Source organism: Balaenoptera borealis, assembly GCF_965194805.1.
Source record: "Balaenoptera borealis genome assembly, chromosome: 19".
NCBI classification, from domain to species: Eukaryota; Metazoa; Chordata; class Mammalia; order Artiodactyla; family Balaenopteridae; genus Balaenoptera; species Balaenoptera borealis.
In genome coordinates, this window is record NC_138878.1 from 41143064 (window position 1) to 41150882 (window position 7819).

Below are 7819 nucleotides of genomic sequence, written 5' to 3' on the forward strand. Positions count from 1 at the left end.
TCCCTGGGAACATGACTGAGGTTTGATTCTGGACACCTTTGTGCTGGGAACATGACTGTGTTCTGATTGTAGAATCATGGGTCCTGCAAACATGACTGAGGTTTGATTCTGGAACCATGTGTCCTGCGAATATGACTGAGGTTTGATATTGGAAATCTTTGGCCTGGGAACTTGACTGAGGTTTGATGGCAGAAACCTGTGGACTGGCAACATGACTGAGGTTTGATTGTAGAACCCTGTGCCCTGGAAACATGACTGTGGCCTGGTAGTGGAAACCCATGGCCTAGGAGTTTGACATTGGTTTGATTCTGGAACGCTGTGGCCTGGAAACATGACTGAGGCGTGATTCTGGAAAAGTGTGGCCTGAGAATATGACTGAAGTTTGATTCTGGAAATCTGTGGCCTGGGAACTTGACTGAGGTTTGATGGCAGAAATCTGTGGACTGGCAATATGACTGAGGTTTGATTGTAGAACCCTGTACCCTGAAAACATGACTGAGACCTGATACTTGAAACCCATGGCCTGGGAACTTGACATTGGTTTGATTCTGGAACCCTGTGGCCAGGAACAAGACTGAGGCGTGATTCTGGAATGCAGTGCCCTGGGAACATGAGATATGTTTAGATTGTGGAATTCTGGGCCCTGGGAACCTGACTGAGGCTTGGTTCTGGAACCCTGTGGACAGGGAACTTGATTGAGGTTTTATTCTGGAATCCTGTGGCCTGGGAACATGACATCAGTGGATTCTGGAACCCTCTGGCCGAGGAACATGTCATCAGTGGATTCTGGAACCCTGTGGCATGGGAACATGAGAACGGTTTGATTCTGGAACCCTGTGGCTTGGGAATATGTCTGAGGTTTGATGGTGGAAACCTGTGGCCTGGCAACATGACTGAGGTTTGTTTCTGGAACCCTGTTCCCTGGGAACATGACTGAGGTTTGCTTCTGGACACCTTTGTCCTGGGAACATGACTGTGGTTTGATTGTGGAACCATGGGTCCTGCAAACATGACTGAGGTTTGATTCTGGAACCATGTGTCCTGGGAATATGACTGAGCTTTGATTCTGGAAATCTGTGGTCTGGGAACTTGACTGAGGTTTGATGGCAGAAATCTGTGGACTGGCAACATGACTGAGGTTTGATTGTAGAACCCTGTGCCCTGGAAACATGACTGCGACCTGATACTTGAAACCCATGGTTTGGGAACTTGACATTGGTTTGATTCTGGAACCCTGTGGCCAGGGAACATGACTGAGGCGAGATTCTGGAATCCTGTGCCCAGGAAACATGACTGTGGCTTGGTACTGGAAACCCATGGCCTAGGAATTTGACATTGGTTTGATTCTGGAACCCTGTGGCCTGGGAACATGACTGAGGCGTGATTCTGGAATCCTGCGGCCTGGGAACATGACATCTGTTTAGATTATGGAATACTGTGCCTTGGGAACCTGACTGAAAGCTTGGTTCTGGAATCCTGTGGACTGGGAACATGACTGAGGTTTGATTCTCGAACCATGTTGCCTGGGAATATGACTGTGGTTTGATTTTGGAAACCATTGGCCTGTGAACATGACTGATGTTAGATTGAGGAATCCTGGGGCCTGGGAACATGACATCACTTTGGATTCTGGTAGCCTGTTGCCTGGGAACATGAAATCGGTTTGATTGTGGAAACCTGTGGTCTGGGAATATGACTGAGGTTTGATGGTGGTATCCTATGGCCTGGCAACATGACTGAGGTTTGATTCTGGATCCCTGGGGCCAGGGAACATGACTGAGGCGTGATTCTGGAAAACTGTGGCCTGGGAATATGACTGAGGTTTGACTCTGGAAATCTGTGGCCTGGGAACTTGACTGAGGTTTGATGGCAGAAATCTGTGGACTGGCAACATTACTTAGGTTTGATTGTAGAACCCTGTGCTATGGAAACATGACTGTGACCTGATACTTGAAACGCATGGCCTGGGAAATTGACATTGGTTTGATTCTGGAACCCTGTGGACTGGGAACATGACTGAGGTTTTATTCTGGAACCCTGTAGCCTGGGAATATAACTGAGGATTGTTGCTGGAACCCTGTGGCCTGGGAACATGACTGAGGCGTGATTCTGGAAAAGTGTGGCCTGGGAATATGACTGAGGTTTGATTCTGGAAATCTGTGGCCTGGGAACTTGACTGAGGTTTGATGGCAGAAATCTGTGGACTGGCAACATTACTGAGGTTTGATTGTAGAACCCTGTGCCCTGGAAACATGACTGAGACCTGATACTTGAAACCCATGGCCTGGGAACTTGACATTGGTTTGATTCTGGAACCCTGTGGCCAGGAACAAGATTGAGGCGTGATTCTGGAATGCTGTGCCCTGGGAACATGAGATCTGTTTAGATTGTGGAATTCTGGGCCCTGGGAACCTGACTGAGGCTTGGTTCTGGAATCCTGTGGACAGGGAACTTGACTGAGGTTTTATTCTGGAATCCTGTGGCCTGGGAACATGACATCTGTTTAGATTGTGGAATACTGGGCCCTGGGAATCTGACTGAGGCTTGGTTTTGGTACCCTGTGGACTGGGAACATGACTGAGGTTTTATTCTGGAACCCTGTAGCCTGCGAACATAACTGAGGATTGTTTCTCGAACCCTGTGGCCTGGGAACATGACATCAGTGGATTCTGGAACCCTGTGGCCTGGGAACATGAGAACGGTTTGATTCTGGAACCCTGTGGCCTGGGAACATGTCTGAGGTTTGATGGTGGAAACCTGTGGCTTGGCAACATGACTGAGGTTTGTTTCTGGAACCCTGTTCCCTGGGAACATGACTGAGGTTTGATTCTGGACACCTTTGTGCTGGGAACATGACTGTGTTCTGATTGTAGAATCATGGGTCCTGCAAACATGACTGAGGTTTGATTCTGGAACCATGTGTCCTGCGAATATGACTGAGGTTTGATATTGGAAATCTTTGGCCTGGGAACTTGACTGAGGTTTGATGGCAGAAACCTGTGGACTGGCAACATGACTGAGGTTTGATTGTAGAACCCTGTGCCCTGGAAACATGACTGTGGCCTGGTAGTGGAAACCCATGGCCTAGGAGTTTGACATTGGTTTGATTCTGGAACGCTGTGGCCTGGAAACATGACTGAGGCGTGATTCTGGAAAAGTGTGGCCTGGGAATATGACTGAAGTTTGATTCTGGAAATCTGTGGCCTGGGAACTTGACTGAGGTTTGATGGCAGAAATCTGTGGACTGGCAATATGACTGAGGTTTGATTGTAGAACCCTGTACCCTGAAAACATGACTGAGACCTGATACTTGAAACCCATGGCCTGGGAACTTGACATTGGTTTGATTCTGGAACCCTGTGGCCAGGAACAAGACTGAGGCGTGATTCTGGAATGCAGTGCCCTGGGAACATGAGATATGTTTAGATTGTGGAATTCTGGGCCCTGGGAACCTGACTGAGGCTTGGTTCTGGAACCCTGTGGACAGGGAACTTGATTGAGGTTTTATTCTGGAATCCTGTGGCCTGGGAACATGACATCAGTGGATTCTGGAACCCTCTGGCCGAGGAACATGTCATCAGTGGATTCTGGAACCCTGTGGCATGGGAACATGAGAACGGTTTGATTCTGGAACCCTGTGGCTTGGGAATATGTCTGAGGTTTGATGGTGGAAACCTGTGGCCTGGCAACATGACTGAGGTTTGTTTCTGGAACCCTGTTCCCTGGGAACATGACTGAGGTTTGCTTCTGGACACCTTTGTCCTGGGAACATGACTGTGGTTTGATTGTGGAACCATGGGTCCTGCAAACATGACTGAGGTTTGATTCTGGAACCATGTGTCCTGGGAATATGACTGAGCTTTGATTCTGGAAATCTGTGGTCTGGGAACTTGACTGAGGTTTGATGGCAGAAATCTGTGGACTGGCAACATGACTGAGGTTTGATTGTAGAACCCTGTGCCCTGGAAACATGACTGCGACCTGATACTTGAAACCCATGGCTTGGGAACTTGACATTGGTTTGATTCTGGAACGCTGTGGCCTGGAAACATGACTGAGGCGTGATTCTGGAAAAGTGTGGCCTGGGAATATGACTGAAGTTTGATTCTGGAAATCTGTGGCCTGGGAACTTGACTGAGGTTTGATGGCAGAAATCTGTGGACTGGAAATATGACTGAGGTTTGATTGTAGAACCCTGTACCCTGGAAACATGACTGAGACCTGATACTTGAAACCCATGGCCTGGGAACTTGACATTGGTTTGATTCTGGAACCCTGTGGCCAGGAACAAGACTGAGGCGTGATTCTGGAATGCAGTGCCCTGGGAACATGAGATATGTTTAGATTGTGGAATTCTGGGCCCTGGGAACATGACTGAGGCTTGGTTCTGGAACCCTGTGGACAGGGAACTTGATTGAGGTTTTATTCTGGAATCCTGTGGCCTGGGAACATGACATCAGTGGATTCTGGAACCCTGTGGCCGAGGAACATGTCATCAGTGGATTCTGGAACCCTGTGGCATGGGAACATGAGAACGGTTTGATTCTGGAACCCTGTGGCTTGGGAATATGTCTGAGGTTTGATGGTGTAACCTGTGGCCTGGCAACAGGACTGAGGTTTGTTTCTGGAACCCTGTTCCCTGGGAACATGACTGAGGTTTGCTTCTGGACACCTTTCTCCTGGGAACATGACTGTGGTTTGATTGTGGAATCCTGTGGCCTGCGAACATGACTGAGGTTTGATTCTGGAACCATGTGTCATGGGAATATGACTGAGCTTTGATTCTGGAAATCTGTGGCCTGGGAACTTGACTGAGGTTTGATGGCAGAAACCTGTGGACTGGCAACATGACTGAGGTTTGATTTTAGAACCCTGTGCCCTGGAAACATGACTGTGACCTGATACTTGAAACCCATGGCTTGGGAACTTGACATTGGTTTGATTCTGGAACCCTGTGGCCAGGGAACATGACTGAGGCGAGATTCTGGAATCCTGTGCCCAGGAAACATGACTGTGGCTTGGTACTGGAAACCCATGGCCTAGGAATTTGACATTGGTTTGATTCTGGAACCCTGTGGCCTGGGAACATGACTGAGGCGTGATTCTGGAATCCTGCGGCCTGGGAACATGACATCTGTTTAGATTATGGAATACTGTGCCCTGGGAACCTGACTGAAAGCTTGGTTCTGGAATCCTGTGGACTGGGAACATGACTGAGGTTTGATTCTCGAACCATGTTGCCTGGGAATATGACTGTGGTTTGATTTTGGAAACCATTGGCCTGTGAACATGACTGATGTTAGATTGAGGAATCCTGGGGCCTGGGAACATGACATCACTTTGGATTCTGGTAGCCTGTTGCCTGGGAACATGAAATCGGTTTGATTGTGGAAACCTGTGGTCTGGGAATATGACTGAGGTTTGATGGTGGTATCCTATGGCCTGGCAACATGACTGAGGTTTGATTCTGGCTCCCTGGGGCCAGGGAACATGACTGAGGCGTGATTCTGGAAAACTGTGGCCTGGGAATATGACTGAGGTTTGACTCTGGAAATCTGTGGCCTGGGAACTTGACTGAGGTTTGATGGCAGAAATCTGTGGACTGGCAACATTACTTAGGTTTGATTGTAGAACCCTGTGCTATGGAAACATGACTGTGACCTGATACTTGAAACGCATGGCCTGGGAAATTGACATTGGTTTGATTCTGGAACCCTGTGGACTGGGAACATGACTGAGGTTTTATTCTGGAACCCTGTAGCCTGGGAATATAACTGAGGATTGTTGCTGGAACCCTGTGGCCTGGGAACATGACTGAGGCGTGATTCTGGAAAAGTGTGGCCTGGGAATATGACTGAGGTTTGATTCTGGAAATCTGTGGCCTGGGAACTTGACTGAGGTTTGATGGCAGAAATCTGTGGACTGGCAACATTACTGAGGTTTGATTGTAGAACCCTGTGCCCTGGAAACATGACTGAGACCTGATACTTGAAACCCATGGCCTGGGAACTTGACATTGGTTTGATTCTGGAACCCTGTGGCCAGGAACAAGATTGAGGCGTGATTCTGGAATGCTGTGCCCTGGGAACATGAGATCTGTTTAGATTGTGGAATTCTGGGCCCTGGGAACCTGACTGAGGCTTGGTTCTGGAATCCTGTGGACAGGGAACTTGACTGAGGTTTTATTCTGGAATCCTGTGGCCTGGGAACATGACATCTGTTTAGATTGTGGAATACTGGGCCCTGGGAATCTGACTGAGGCTTGGTTTTGGTACCCTGTGGACTGGGAACATGACTGAGGTTTTATTCTGGAACCCTGTAGCCTGCGAACATAACTGAGGATTGTTTCTCGAACCCTGTGGCCTGGGAACATGACATCAGTGGATTCTGGAACCCTGTGGCCTGGGAACATGAGAACGGTTTGATTCTGGAACCCTGTGGCCTGGGAACATGTCTGAGGTTTGATGGTGGAAACCTGTGGCTTGGCAACATGACTGAGGTTTGTTTCTGGAACCCTGTTCCCTGGGAACATGACTGAGGTTTGATTCTGGACACCTTTGTGCTGGGAACATGACTGTGTTCTGATTGTAGAATCATGGGTCCTGCAAACATGACTGAGGTTTGATTCTGGAACCATGTGTCCTGCGAATATGACTGAGGTTTGATATTGGAAATCTTTGGCCTGGGAACTTGACTGAGGTTTGATGGCAGAAACCTGTGGACTGGCAACATGACTGAGGTTTGATTGTAGAACCCTGTGCCCTGGAAACATGACTGTGGCCTGGTAGTGGAAACCCATGGCCTAGGAGTTTGACATTGGTTTGATTCTGGAACGCTGTGGCCTGGAAACATGACTGAGGTGTGATTCTGGAAAAGTGTGGCCTGAGAATATGACTGAAGTTTGATTCTGGAAATCTGTGGCCTGGGAACTTGACTGAGGTTTGATGGCAGAAATCTGTGGACTGGCAATATGACTGAGGTTTGATTGTAGAACCCTGTACCCTGAAAACATGACTGAGACCTGATACTTGAAACCCATGGCCTGGGAACTTGACATTGGTTTGATTCTGGAACCCTGTGGCCAGGAACAAGACTGAGGCGTGATTCTGGAATGCAGTGCCCTGGGAACATGAGATATGTTTAGATTGTGGAATTCTGGGCCCTGGGAACCTGACTGAGGCTTGGTTCTGGAACCCTGTGGACAGGGAACTTGATTGAGGTTTTATTCTGGAATCCTGTGGCCTGGGAACATGACATCAGTGGATTCTGGAACCCTCTGGCCGAGGAACATGTCATCAGTGGATTCTGGAACCCTGTGGCATGGGAACATGAGAACGGTTTGATTCTGGAACCCTGTGGCTTGGGAATATGTCTGAGGTTTGATGGTGGAAACCTGTGGCCTGGCAACATGACTGAGGTTTGTTTCTGGAACCCTGTTCCCTGGGAACATGACTGAGGTTTGCTTCTGGACACCTTTGTCCTGGGAACATGACTGTGGTTTGATTGTGGAACCATGGGTCCTGCAAACATGACTGAGGTTTGATTCTGGAACCATGTGTCCTGGGAATATGACTGAGCTTTGATTCTGGAAATCTGTGGTCTGGGAACTTGACTGAGGTTTGATGGCAGAAATCTGTGGACTGGCAACATGACTGAGGTTTGATTGTAGAACCCTGTGCCCTGGAAACATGACTGCGACCTGATACTTGAAACCCATGGCTTGGGAACTTGACATTGGTTTGATTCTGGAACGCTGTGGCCTGGAAACATGACTGAGGCGTGATTCTGGAAAAGTGTGGCCTGGGAATATGACTGAAGT